Source organism: Galeopterus variegatus, unplaced genomic scaffold (genome assembly GCF_000696425.1).
Source record: "Galeopterus variegatus unplaced genomic scaffold, G_variegatus-3.0.2 Scaffold709, whole genome shotgun sequence".
In the NCBI taxonomy this organism is placed as follows: Eukaryota; Metazoa; Chordata; class Mammalia; order Dermoptera; family Cynocephalidae; genus Galeopterus; species Galeopterus variegatus.
Genome location: NW_007726820.1, coordinates 152121 through 167640, shown reverse-complemented (window position 1 = coordinate 167640; position 15520 = coordinate 152121). Strand labels below are relative to the sequence as shown.

At 37.6% G+C, this 15520-nt stretch overlaps 1 non-coding gene across 1 annotated transcript; it reads left to right on the top strand.

The window, feature by feature from the left end:
- The first annotated feature begins 4613 nt into the window (after positions 1-4613).
- TRNAI-GAU lies at positions 4614-4688 on the top strand. The gene has a single exon. It is a non-coding gene; the product is annotated as a tRNA-Ile (tRNA).
- The last annotated feature ends 10832 nt before the right edge of the window (positions 4689-15520 follow it).

The following is a 15520-nucleotide window of genomic DNA, read 5'->3' as shown; positions in this document are numbered from 1 at the left end:
AGCTGATTTGAGAAGTGAGCAGAGAGAAGTAATCACAATGAAGCCAGATTCCCGTTCCACAATGGAACAGGACACACTATGAATGAGAAAATGGCATACAGAATGGGGAGAAGATAGAGAAGGTAACTTCTTGGTTTCCTAAGAGCCTGCCCTATCTGACTCCATTCATTCAACATTTAGTGAGCATACACTAGATCAGCTTCTGTGCTGGAAATTTGGATGACAAGGGAAGACGTTTATTTTGAAGATCCTTTATGCTGTGTAAAGACCTGAACCTAATGTTCCCCTTATAGCTTGGATCCTGGAACTCAGGAGCCTGAATTCTAGCATAGCCCAGTTGATTTTTAGTGAACCTATAGACTTCTGAGCATGAGAATAAGGGACTGTTGTTGTAGCCTCTGATTCTTGGGTAGTTTGTTACACAGTATAATTGTGGCAATAGCTGACTAACATATCACAATAAGTTGGGATTGTCTTCTAAAAGCATTAGGGAACCACTAAAGAATTTTAATAAGGGAGAAGTTCATAACTTTTGTATTTTAGAACCATCTCTCTGGCTGCAATGGACTTCTGTGTAGCCACTGCTCCTTCAGCTTGGGTGCCAGAAAGAGATACACGGAGCAGTACTCAAGCCCCAAGTAGCAGCTGGTCCAAAGACAATGAGAGTCAAATAGAGCCTATCTGCACCAACCTGTAGCTTGCTGCCTAAAGAGTGGATTGAAGACAGCAAGACTGGATGCTGGGAGACCATCAAGGACACTGCTGGAATTATGTAGGCTTGAACTTGGGAAGTAACCATGGGAGGGAGGGGATTATTTAGGAGGTAGAATTAATTGGTCTTGGTGATTGATTGATCAGATGTGAGAGTTACAGAAAAAGAAGATTAAGAGTGATTTGATTGATCAGCAGGGTGGACAATCGTGCGCTTCACTGAGGTATAACACTCAGAAGAAGGTTCATTTTAAAACGTATTAAATTTGCGTGTCCATGAGATGTCCGAGTTATGTCCAGGAGACATTTAGATATTCAGATCTGGAGAACAAGAGTGATCTGGCTGGAGACATGCAGTTGGTGTCATCAGCAAACAATAGCAAAAGGACCCCAGCAACTATATGAGCCTTCCTGTGGAGATTAGGTAGTGTGTAAAGGAGGTCCAAGAACAGAACTCCAGAGAGCACTGGCGTTTAATAATAGGAGGCTGGAAAGGGGACTGAGAAAAGGCTGCAGAAAGTGGAAGACAGTGGACTTATGCAAACCAAGAGAGTATGGAATTGTACAAAGGAAGAAATGATATGGGCAAATTTTTCAGAGAGAGAGAGAATGTACATGAGCTAAGGGGTTCCAGTCACTGGTACTGGAGTCACAAAGAATTGGGTTTGAGTCCTGGCTTAGCAATTTATAGCTATGTGACACCTTATCTTACTTCTCTAAGGCTGTTTTCACATCTGTAAGATGGGAACAATCTTAGTATCTGTCTCATATGGCTGTAATAAGGACAAATGATTTTGTTGATATATGAGTACTTACCTAAAATAGCATCTGATGGTAACGAGCCCTCACTGAATCCTAAACATTATTATTATTATTATTATTATTAGCTATTGGTGTAGCAAAAAGAAGTCATTGGTGATCAAGGTGAGAGCAGTTTCAATGTTGTGGTGGGGCAGAAGCAGGTTGCAGTGGGTCAGAGAGTGAATAGAAGCTGAGGAATTGGAGAAACCAATGTAGAAAATTCTGTTGCCTGAGCATGAGAAAGAGAAAAAATATAGGATAATAACTTGAAGGGAAGCACAACAGTAGACTATTTTGTTTTATTTGTTTCTTTTAAAAGGAAATAAACTTGGCATATTTATAACCAGTGGAGAGAGTTTACAGAAAGGAAAGAGGAAGGTAACTGGCAAAGCAGGGGCTTATAGGAAGACAGAAATAGAACCTCAAGAGTAGGTGGCAGAATAAGCCAACTAGTTATTCCACTGGATATGGAAGTAAAGAAGAGTTTCAAAAAAGATACGTACAATGAAATGTAGGAAATTTTTATTTTCCACAATCCCAAAGGTCTGGAGACTGAGCAGACTGGTCAGGCAGGGCTGCACCTCAAGAGAGAAGCATTAGGAAATAGGCTACACTTCCCAGAACACTGTTCGCAGAGTCGAAGGTCATGGGTCAAGAGCAGGGGCTTTAATCCCAAAGGTCTGGAGACTGAGCAGACTGGTCAGGCAGGGCTGCACCTCAAGAGAGAAGCGTTAGGAAATAGGCTGCACTTCCCAGAACACTGTTCGCAGAGTCGAAGGTCATGGTTCAAGAGCAGGGGCTTCGGATGGCTGCTGATAGGAGGTGGGGTATAAGGTCACTGTCTTGGTGAAAGGCAGTATGTGTTCCATGTGATACCACACTGCAACTCCTCAAGGCTTCAGTGAAGTTATGAAATTTACAAAATCACTATTGTCATAGGATTTCCTATGGAAAATGGTGAAAGGTGCCCAGGCGAGATCCTGGCTGCCAGGGACCCTGGAAACAGAACACAGGATGCAGAAGGAATAGGTGAGGCAAAGGTAAGTCAGTGCTGCATTTGCATAAGCCTTAAGGAGGGTTTCTAGACTCTTACAGTTAGAGGAATTCAGGGTTCAGAGCTTAGGTCAAGTTATTTAAGTCTCTGATGGGTAAAAGGACACCCAAAGTGACATCTCAGTTACATAAGTTTGGTGGGGAGGGGATGCCAGTGGGGTTGAACATAGCAGCAATTTTGTTGAGGTTGTACTTACTTTATGACATATATATGTATTTTTTTTTTCCTTCGGCTAAGTGGGAGGCAAAGTCATTCACTATTAAGGTAGGGTCTTTATTTCAAGTCAAGTTAATCTGACCAAGTTTCTTTTTTTCTTTTTTTTTCCAGTCCCTACTGTATATTTAATTTCACAACTGACAAACCCATATTAAACTTTAAATGATAAAATTTAAAAAATAACTCAATTGATAAAACTAATTTTTCATCCAATTTCTCAGAGCCATGTCATTTGTGTAAAGTGAGGAATACCTATGCCAAGAATTTACAGTAAGCTTATATTTAAAGATATTTATGTCACATAATTGAAAAAACAATAACAATAACAACAACCTTCTCATCTCCCATTGTGCAGAGACCAGCAAGTATTACCATCTCCAGATTGCAGGTTGGAAACAGCAGCATGGTGAGACAGAATCACGTCCTCCAGGGTCCTTTGTATTCCAGAGCATCCCAGTTTCTGAATATGTGGTAAATCATGTAAACTTCCAAAGAAGGACAGCGAACAAAGCTATCATCTGTTAATATTTATGGAGCCTTTGTGTCATGCTCATCCTATGGTGAGTGCTATAAATTATTAAAATAAAGATGTACAGTGCACATTTCCAGACTTAAAAATCCTATAATCCGGTTAGAGACCAAACCTCAACACATTAAAAGTTTACAAAGGATATTAGAGATAAATAACAATTTGAGACAATGACAGGAAAAATCCTGAGGCATGTGTGATATGACTAGTCAGTGGAATAGACAAATAATTTGGAGGACGGAGGAAAGGAGAGGTCAGAGTGGGCTGGAGTTGACAGAGAAGATTTCATGTAGGGGTGGGAATTTAACTGGGCCTGGAAAAATGAGTAGTTGTTGGAGAGTCATCATTATCGTTATTGCATTGCTTATATGAGAGTAATTATATAAATATGGAGGCTCACGAGTCTCCATTTGAGAGGACACTTTCAGAAAGAAGTCTGAAAATAATTCCCTTTGAGTAAGCATCAGGAGAGGAAGACATGGGAGAAAATGCACTAAAAGCTAACTTTACTAAAATCCCGTTTCCCCACTGAGAACTGGCTCTGCTGGATTAGATTGAGTTTCCTTGGGATTCTCACAACCTGTATCTCACACATATCTCCCTTGTGCCTAAAATCCCTGCACTTGTGACATGAGTGAATCCTCCAGCTGCCCTAGTTCTCGATGCTCTATTACGCTCTGCTCCTCCATGAAATAAAAGTAAGAAAGCTCTTTCCCATACCTTGTGAATTTTCTGGAACGTCCACTTCAGAATCTCCTGAGGCCATCTCTTGGGGCTGGCAAACATTGTGGCCTGGACAGAATCATGGCAGGGCAGGGTGTTGCTACCCCTCACTTCTTAAATGGAAATCCGGTGGGCAAGGGCTATGAGAATTGACAGTTTGGAGTTCCTGCTCTTTTGAAGACTGGATGGTCAGTTGACGTGGATATAAAGGCCATTGAATAGTGACTCACTAGAGTCTTTGGACTCACTCACTGGCTACCTTCCAGGCACCAGATTCGTATTGGAACAACTTTTCAAGAGTAGGTCCCTTCTATCTGTGACCTGAATCCAGCATCCTCTAAATTTGTCCATTTCCTCACAGGCTTCCCCAAATACATACTAATATCATTTTTATCCCTCCACAGAAAAGGCTTATTGTCTGATTTTCTCCTGTAGGTGACCCATAGCCACGCCATTTCCTCACAGGCTTCCCCAAATACATACTAATATCATTTTTATCCCTCCACAGAAAAGCCTTATTGTCTGATTTTCTCCTGTAGGTGACCCATAGCCACCCTGGAAAGTAAGAAATAGGACGCTGGCTGGTTAGCTCAGTTGGTCAGAGCATGGTGTTGATAACCCCAAGGTCAAGGGTTCAGATCCCCATATCAGCCAGTCACTTTAAACCAACCAACCAAACAAAAGAAACGAATAGAAATTTCCAGGAGTCAGAAATTAAGAGAGTGTCCACAGAGATGAATGACATTTAAATCTCATGAGCAACCCCATTATCTTAGGGTATGGATTTTAACAACTGTCAAGGATGGTGGTCAAGTCTTTAGATCTCCTGTGCAGGGGATGGGCTGTAGTCAGGCCCCCTACAGAGCATGGGCCAGGCCCTATCCCTGGGCCATGAATACCAAAAGAGTAAGCTAAGAGACATTAAAATCCTTATCTTATGCTACCTATGCAGGCAAAAATTTTCACAATACCTTCATAATGTAGAAACCCTGAACCAAGAATCTAAACATTTGTATGGACTCAGTGACTTCCACTGAACCTCCAGCAAAGGCAGCCATGGAAAAATTCCACAGGGTCATCTCCACAACCCAGGGTACAATGCAAAAGGGACTTTAAGTGAATTTAACAATGTTCAAAGATTGAGAAGAAGGAATAGAACCTGTAATATAAAAAGAGGACATTATTTTTTAAAAGAAAGGATTTGAAAAAGAATCATACAACATGGTAGATTGTGTTCTCCCAAAGGTGTTGCATTCAGTTGGCCACAACATTTCCCATCTCACATGCTTTTCTTACAATGTGTCCTTTATGCTTCTTCCATCAAGAGGTGGGGTCTCTGCCCCTTCCTTGAAGGACATGATTGTGACTCACTTGTAATTAATAGAATATGGTATAAGCAATGGTGTGTGATTTCTGAGATTAGATCAGAAATGGGAGGCAGTTTCTGCCTTGCTCATTGGATCACTTGTGCCGGAGCCCTGAGCTGCCAGGTAAGGAGCTCATCTGTCTGACAGTTGTCAGGTGTGAAGAAGCTGAAATTAGCCCATGCAAAGAGACCACATGTAGTGGTTCTGTGACTGCATGAAGAAAACAGAGATATATGGCCTTCCACAACTTCTCCAGCCTTCTGCTATCCCAGCTCTGGCCACTGTCTGACTACAATTGCATAAGAGACCTCTAGCTGAAATTTTTCTCAATTTCTGATCCCCCAAATCATGAGCAAAATAAAATGGTTGTTTTAAGCTGCTAAGTTTTGAGATGATTTGTTATGCAGCAATAAAGAGCTGGAATGTACAGAAATTCTAGAAATTAAAATACTGATAAAACTTTATGAATAGATTAAATAGTAATTTAGATTAGCTAAAGAGAAAATTACAGAATTAGAATATACATGTATACGTATAATATATATGTATATATATAAGCCAAGAGTGGGAGGAGGGAATAGATTATAAAGGATCATGAAAGAACATTTTGGGATGTTGGAAATGTTTTTTTTATCTTGATTGTGATAGTGGTTACATTACTGTACATTTGCCAAAACTCACTGAACTGTACACTCAAAATTGGTGAATTTTATTGTTTTTAAATTTTATTGTTTATAAACTGCAATAAAATATAGTCAAACAGTGGACATTTCATATGGTTCAATTTAATACAAAGACAGAATGACAGCAGATTTTTCATCAGTAACAATAGATGCTGAAAGACCATAAAATAATATTTTAAATATCATTTAAATAAAGCACTGAGGTAAAAAATAGTATCCTCCTAGGAGTCTTTAACTAGTTAAATCAGTAGTTTTCCAACATTAGTGTGCATCAGAATTACCTGGAGGGTTTATGCAAACACAGATTATTGAGACTACTCTGAGTATCTGATTCAGTAGGTCTTAGGTGAGCTGAGAAAGTATACTTTTCTAAGTTCCCAAGCATTTCAGATTCTGCTACTATAGGAACCATACTTGAGAGCCATCAAGCTAAATGATCACACAAGAGAAGGTGAAAAAGGGAAGATTTCAGCCTTACAACAGCTGAGAAAGGTTAAGCACCTACAGACCCTCTTGAAAGAACTACTAAGAGATTCTTCAGTACAAAAGAGAACAAATCAAGTGGTAAATGGGAGGCAAGAAGCACTTCTTTAAATATTACCAGCACATCTCCACCACCAAATTGCCAAAACACTGTTCTTCAGAGGTGAAAGAGTCTCTTTTATTCCATTCTGTGGAAGGGTCCCTCCCATTTGCCAAGAATATGTTGAATGGCTTTTTAGAGAAATAAAAAAGTGGGGGGAAAAGGAAGGAAGATTTGTTCTCTTGCCCTTAGTAGACTGAGAATTCTGTTGCTGCTATAAATGCAAGAAGCAATTAACCATCGGTAGGGGAGACCAGTCAGGGTACACATTACAAGGGCCAGACCTTTTATGTAGTGACAAACAAGTGTGAGGTGGTAGGAGTGATCGTCCCTGGGTGCAGGCAATAACAGGTGCATTTTCTCTAGAGAATCTAAAAACAATAATAAAACCAAGGTAAAGTAGATATGCTTTTTATTATTACCATGTGCCATCATTTCTAAATAATGTCAATGATAAAATACTCTTCCACAGTAAAATCTTTTGTTGGTCTAACTTCTAAACAATTGGTGAAGTTACCTGTTAAATTTTAATAATATATGTAAACTTCAAATTAGCACATTTTTATTACTTATCTTTTAGTAAATACTGTATTCCACTTGGCAGTTAATATGGAGAATTCCCAGATATACAGTTGGCTCCCAATATATTCAGACTTAGCTAACTACTTTTGTTACAAGAATAAGTTAGCAATGTCTGGAGTCATTTGAGCTTGCATTGTGTGTCCCATGCCAGAGGTATTACATATTCCCACATTTAAGCGGTAGATTAGAAATAAAAGCTCATGCTGTAGTGATGGTAAAGACAAAGAAACAGAATTTGAGTTACTAAAATTCCTTCTTTCTATGTGACTATTTAGACTTTTTAATTGTGTTTGGAATTTAACACAGTGAAACAGAATGTAAAATTTGAAATGTTATATTTTTGTTAGCAAGCACAAATTTTAGTTCATTTATAATCTTTTTTACTGAATATTCTATTTAGACTTTTTAATTGTGTTTGGAATTTAACACAGTGAAACAGAATGTAAAATTTGAAGTGTTATATTTTTGTTAGCAAGCACAAATTTTAGTTCATTTATAATCTTTTTTACTGAATATTAATAATATCTTTAAAATGGAAATATCTTCCTTTTTAGTTATTTTTCTTATTTGCTTTTAAACTGTGTTACTCTGTGGGAGGAAGAGGGGAGGGGGGAGAGGAACAGGTAAAGGAGCATGAAAATCAACTACAATGTATTTTGAGAAGTAAAATTTAAAAAAATATAAATAAGAATAAAAAATAAAAAATAAATAAAAAAACTCTGGGAATTAAAAATAATAAAATAAAATAAACTGTGTTACTCATTTATTATTACAATACACCAATATGTAAGTATAAGTTTTTAAATCTCTGAATCCAAAAATGCATTATAAAGTATTAATATATTACCAATTTGCTTTTATGCATTGTAATATACAGATAGCACATAAACACATGAAAAGATGTTCTACTTCATTAGCCATTAGGGAAGTGCAAATTAAAACCACATGAGATACCATTGCACACTTTTCAGAATGACTAAAAAAAGTGACAACACCAGATTTTGATAGGGATGTGGAGAAACTGGATCACTCATACATTGCTGGTGAGAATGCAAAATGGTACATCCACACTGGAAAATAATTTGGCAGTTTCTTAAACAAAGATAAATAAACATGCAAATATTATGTGACCAAAAAATTAAACTCTTACACATTTGTCCCTGAGAAATGAAAACTTATGTTCACACAAACTTTGCACATGATTATTTATAGCAGCTTTATTCATAATAGCCCCAAACTGGAAGAACACAAATGTCCTTCAGTGGGTAAATGATTAAGCAAGAATGGTACCATGGTATACCAACTCTGCTGTAAATAAATTGTCTCAGTTATATTTATATGAAAATACCTTTATTTCACCTTCATTCTTGAAACATTTTTGGTGGATAAACAATTCTAGGTTTTCATTTTTCTTTCGGCAAGGATGCATTGCCTTGTGGATTGCAAAGTTTCTGATGAGAAATATGCTGTAATTCGTATCTTGGTTTCTCTTTGTATCGTATCTTTTCTGAATTCATTTACAGTTTTCTCTTTATCACTAGTTTTCAACAATTTCATTATGATGTGTCCTGCCATGGTTTTCTTTAGGTTTATTCTGCTTCTTGAGGTGGTAGTTTAGATTATTGATTTTAGATTTTTCTGCCTTCTAATATAAGTAATTAAAGCTATGAATTTCCCTATAAGTACTGCTTTTTCTATATGCCATAAATTTTTATATGTTGTGCTCCACTTTCATCCAGTCTAAGATATTTTCCAAGTTCCCTTGGGATTTCTTCTTTTACCCATGGGTTATTTAGAAGTGTGGTGTTTATTTCTAACTGTTTGAGATTTCCTCAAATTTCTTTCTGCTGTCGACTTCTAATTTAATTATGCTGTGGTCAGAGAACAGACTTTGAATAATTTCAATCCTTTTAAATTTATTGAAACTTGTTCTTTGGCCTAACATACGGTCTATCCTGGAGAATATTCCATGGGCACTTGGAAAAAATGTGTATTCTGTTGTCGGGTATAATGTTCTATAAATGTCAGTTAGGTCAAATTGGCTGATAGTGTTGTTCAAGTCTCCTATATTCTTACTTGTTCGCTATCTAGTTCTACCAATTACTTAGAAAAGAATGTTGAAGTCTCCAACTATAATTTTTGAATTGTTGAGTTTCCTTTCAATTCTGTTAGTTTTGCTTCATGAATTTTAGGACTCTGTTATTAGGTACATATATACTTTTACAATTTTTATGTTTTCTTACTGATGTATTAACTTTTTTTATCCTCATGATATTTCCCTCTTCTTCTCTAGTAATATTTCTTATCTGAATGTTTATTTTATCTGATATTAATATGGCCACCCCAGTTTTTCATGGCCACTGTATGTAGGATACACCCTCTGTCATCTGTATTAGTCAGTTCTCCAGAAAAATAGAACTCTAGGCATTACAGTTTACATATTAACTATTACAATCTACTTCAGTTTAATACTGACTTAATTCCAGGAAAATACAGCAACAATGCTCCAATGTAACTTCATTACTACCTCCTTCCTTCATGCTATTTTTATCATATATTTTAATCTCTATGTGTTATAAACCTAAATATATTATTTTAATAATATATAATATATTATTTTAATAATATATAGTATATTATTTTAATAATATATAATATATTATTTTAATAATATATAGTATATTACTTTAATAATATATAGTATATTATAATTATTTTTATATAGTCTTGTTCTAAAAGAAATTAAAAGACAGAGAAAATATGTTTATTTATAAACAATATTTTATATATTATCTTTATGATTGACACACATATTTACCATTGCTGTGCTTTTCTCTCTCCCTGTGGATTTGATTTACCACCTGGTATCATTTTCTTTCAGCCTGAAGGACTTTCTTTAGTATTTTTTGCATGACAGGTCAGCTAGCAACATATACTCTGAGTTTTTGATCATCTGGAAATGTCCTTATTTTTAGTTTTGGTGGATATAGAATTTTTGATTAAAAGATTTTTTCTTTCAGCATTTTGCCATGTCACTCTCCTGCCTTCTGGCCTCTGTTATTTCTAATGAGAAGGCAGCTATGAATCATACCTTTGTTCCCCTGTCCATGCTCAGTTATTTTTCTCTGACCGATTTCAATATTTTCTTTTTTTCCCTTTGGTTTCAACTTTTCGACTATGATATGTCTAGTGGTGTTTCTCTTTGAGTTTAGCATACTTGGGGTTTGTTGAACTTGGATTTGAATATTAATGTTTGGAATCAAATTTGGATAATTTTTAGTTATTATTTTTAAAAGTGTTTCTTCTCTCTCCTCGTCTTCTGGTGCTGCTATTGCAGGTATATTGGAATACTTGACACTGTCCCACAGCTCTATTTTTCAAATTGGAAAATTGCATTAATATAACTTCCAGTTGCTCTTCTGCCAACTCAATTCTGTTGTTGAGCTAATTTAGGGAATTTTTCATTTTAATTATTGTATTTTTCAACTCTAGAATTCCCATTTGTTTTTTTTTAATAGTTACTATTTCTTTTTTGAGATTCCTTATTTTTTATATATTTTCATATTTTATTTTAATTCTTTGAACATAGTTTTCTTTAATGTTTTGAATATATTTCTAATAGCTGCTTAGAGTTCTTTGCCTGCTCCGTCCAATATTCGGGCTCATAGAATTAGTTTCTATTGATTGAATTTTTTTTCCTAAGTGTGGGTCATATTTTCTTGTTTCTTTGCATTTCTCATAATTTTTGGTAACAACTGTGCATTTTCAATAATATATTATAGCAACTCTGTATTCTGATTTTTTTTCACTGATTTTTAAAAATTTATTTGAACTTAAATGATGGAATCTTTCTCCTCTATGGGTTGCAGGCCACTGTTGATGTCTCTGCTCAGATTTTTTATCTTAATTTTTATTTTTTATCCTGGCTGACTAGTGTTCAGCTGTGTATCAGCATAGTTTAATATCACTGCATCAGTTTATCCCTGTATCAGCATAACTTAGTAGTCAGCCAGTCACTTGTGCAGAAATTTTGCTCAAACACCTCGAGTCCATAGGCTTTCACTCACCCCTCTGCTAGCCTATCTGTAGATTGAGGAGTGAGTGCATTCAAAGTTCAGCTAGTTCTCAAGTGTGCCTAGACTTTTTTCTTTCCACTGGGCCCTGTTGGGTTTCCCCAATGCATGTGTATAGTTTCCTAGTTAGCTAGGGATGAGTGGAGAGCTAATCTACCCCTTCTGTCATTTCCAGGATCTTGTTAAGTTTCTGCCTAGTCTCACCACTTGCACCAGCTGTGATCACAAACTCAGGCGAGCAGAGTTGTGAATTTTACCTCTTTGTTTCCTACCAGATTTGCTAACTTACTGGCAATGCTGACGTGGCTTGTTGCTTCCTGCCCCAAATCTAGTCTGTTCCCTCTGGCAGCGAAGCTGCTGGTTCTTACACCCAGCCTCACCTTTTAAAAACTGTCATTCTCAGAAACCACCTTGGGGGTGGGAGATTGGGAGTGGACTCAGGCAAGAAGGCCACAAACTTCTTGGTTCTTACCTGAAGTTCCAGCAATTAAAAAAAAAAAATTAATAAATGCTTCTCAATTTGATATTTGCCTTTGGTCATCTTCCAGAGTCCTAAGATGGTTGCTTTTTGGCAACTTTGTCCAGTTTATATTTATTTTGTAAGGAGAGGATTCCTACCTTTTAATTCTGCCATTGCCAGGAGTCCTGTTTACATGCTTGGAAATTTTTTACTGAATGCCAGACATTGTGAATTTGTCTCGTTGCTTGCTGGATTTTATTCTGTTCCTTTAACTAATGTGAGATTTTGTTCTGGTGCACAGTTAAGTTGTTTGGAATCCTTTGGCTTATTTTGAGGCATGCTTTTAAGCTTTGTTAAAGCAGGTCCAGAGCTGCCTTTAATCTAAAGCTAATTTTTTTAAATTTATTTTTTTCATTGTACATGTTTATGGGGTACAGTGTGTTGTTTCAATACATGCATACATAGTATAATGATCTAATTAGAATATCTAGCATATCTGTCACCTAAACATTTATCATTTCTTTGTGGTTATAACACTTAAGATCCTCTTGCTATCTTGAAATATAAAGTGCAATATTGTTAGCTGTTGTCACTCTAGAGCACCAGAACTTATTCTTCCTATGTAACTGTAACTTTGTAACTTTGTACCAGCATTTTCCTGTCCTCCCCTTCTCCTTCCAGAAAGCTCTGCCTCTGGTAACCACTATTCTACTCTCAATTTCTCTTTTTAATTTATTTCTCTCAATTGACACATGATAATTGTATATATTTATTGATCTAGGACTAATTTAATGCTACTACTAAAGCGATATCCTTCCAAGGACTGTACCGAAGTCCCCTTGTTCCCATGATCTGTGAATTGTTCTCTTACTCCCTGAGGTAGTTCTTTCCCTGGCCTAGGGTGGATTCTCTTACATGTGCGTAGATCAGCACTCAGAGACTTGATGGGATCCCTCTGCAGGCCTCTGCAGCTTTCTCTCTCTCTCTGTGCTGCTCACTCTTCTACAGTACCCTGCTCCAGAAACTCTAGCCACCTTAACCTCCCCTAGCTAGATCTCTATCTCTGCAGCTCAGGGACATCTGTTTGGTTTCCCTCTCCCAGCAATGTAGACTGGAAACTGCCTCTAGGGAGTAAGCTCCAGCAGGGGCAGGGCTCACCCTGTTTGTTTTCCTTCTCTCAGGAGCCAGTCTTGTACTACCTGTCTGAAAATAGTTATTTTACGTATTTTTGTCCATTTTTCTAGTTGCTTAAGAAAGGAGGGTAGGTCTGATCTCTGTTACTCCATTTTGGCTGAAAGTGAAAGCTGAAGAATTTTAATCAGAGGACAGAAGTTGTTTTATTTATTATTTAAGATTACTGTGGTTGCTTTGTAGAGAATGAACTATATGAGAGCAAAATTGGAAAAATGGAGATCAGTTAGGGGGTTTACACAGTAGTCCAGGGCAGAGATGACGGTTGCTTGGTCTAAAGAAGTTGTGGTTAGCAAAATGCAAAAAAAACCAAAAACAAAAAAAAACCCCAAAAAACAAAAAAACAAAAAAACAAAAAACAACCAGCCTTTGGGATGTATTTTGGACATAAAAATGGGTAAGATCTGCTGATTATTTGGATGTAGGAGATAAGGGAAAGTGAGCAAGCAAGGATGACTCCTGATTAGCAAGCCCAGCCACTGTTTATTTCCTCTCGCTTATTTTAAATCTATAATTTGGCTTCTCCTTCTGCTATTACCACTCTGTTCTTTGAGCCCAATCTCCTTCCCTGCTTTTTGCTTCCTTCTCTGAAAACAGAAAATGTCGAACAATCAACCCTTTAACTATGGAAAGCAAAATTTATTGATTATGTATCTGGTGGGCATTGAAGCCCCCAAAGAGACAACTTATTCAGTGGGTCCCAGAACAGAGGAGGACTCCATAGAACAGCTTTTTGCTTCCTTCTCTGAAAACAGAAAATGTCGAACAATCAACCCTTTAACTATGGAAAACAAAATTTATTGATTATGTATCTGGTGGGCATTGAAGCCCCCAAAGAGACAACTTATTCAGTGGGTCCCAGAACAGAGGAGGACTCCATAGAACAAGTCGGGCAGGCTACGTAGGATCCATCATTATAATCCAATCAGCAAAGTTTGGGGGCAAAGAAAGAGCATTTTAATGAGCATTCCGATTTTATGTTAGGCTAGGAAATGTATGAGTACTTAATTGTAGTGGAATGATATTTTAATATTAATTGATATGTGTCTCCCCATAATCCTTTTTATATACCCTACAGCCCTTCTCCCACTTTAGAGATATGGATCATCTTAGGGAAGGTTGTTACAGAAAAACCAGAGAAAAAACAAATAAAATTTTACCTTTTGAGTTTCCAAAGCTTTAGTCCAGGATGAAGGTGAAAAGATTTAGAGTAATATATGGTTAGTCAAAGCTAGTTCTCCCTCCCTCTTTTCCACCTGAGGTTAGATAAAGTCTCCAGAACAGGGGGAGGAAGAAGAGGAGCATCTGAGAGGAGATGAGACATTATTGGCTCCTGTGCAGGGGTCTTGTGGCTTGTCCCCAGGGCCAATCCCTGCAGAGTGTGAAGGAAGTAGGACCCTCCCCAGATAGGTATAGGGATTCAGGAGAAGGGGAAGATTGTCCCTGCTTCCGTAAGACTTGCAGAATTTTCCTGTCCATGTGGGATAGAAACACAGCTGAGTTTTTCTTGTACCTCTGAGAGGGGCCCAGAAGTACCTGCCATAGAGCCAACCTGGCGGGGCCTAGTGGTCAGGCACAAGGGGCTGAGAATGGCTCTAAAACTAAGGGCCCACTCTCAATAGACGCAGGTATAGACACAGGACACTGAAGGCCAGATGCCCCTCCCCCCACCTGCCCTCCTATATCTCAAGCTCAAGTCAGCCCCAAGGATGGGCCCCTGAATTAACTCACTAGGTTTCTACTCCAGTGTGGAATGAGGCTCATAAAATAAATGATGTTAGGTTATTAAAAATTAAAGTTGATATCTTTCAACCCTTCCTTAATTTGTGATCTGAGATTTATTTCAGCTACACTTTTTTAAAAAAAGAGATTGTTCCCTGTTGGCAAGTTGCTTCTTATTTGTAGAATGGGCAGGAGGAACTGAAACTCCCCTCTGGGGCAGCCAGGTGTAACCTCGGCATTTTCCAAAATGACAGAAATGACTGCTGAGATCTCTCTGATTGGCCTCCAGGAAGGAGGGAAAGGGAAGAGGAAAGGGTGGGTGGGGATGGGGGTATGTGATTAAACCACTTGGATTATGTTTTAAACTTTTGACTTACTGTTCTGAAAGGGACTCTGGCCCTTTTAGAGGGGAAGTTCTGAGAAGCTCTGAAACTTGAGGTACCTGCAAAGACAACTTGGCTATTGTTGCTAAGGAACAAGTACTTTTGAATTGTGGTATCAATGTCACCAGCTCCTGCTCAAATGGCAAAGACTAAAGGAAGATGTAAAATCATCATAGGAGAAGGAATGGTTCAGTGGGATAGGCCATGGGTTATGATTTAAAATAGTCTCTTCTCTGAAAAAATATGGCTCCACATTTGAGGGTGTCTCACAATTGGTCCAATAAGGTAAATACTATGCCAGTCCCTAAACAGTCTTTCTCTTTGGTGGAAAAGAAGTAGACAGAAAAGTAGGAATACAGAGAGGGAAGGGAGCAGAAGCCAACTGGATTAATGACCTAATTAAAGGACATTGTGGAGGGAGAAGTTACAGTCAGAATGAGCC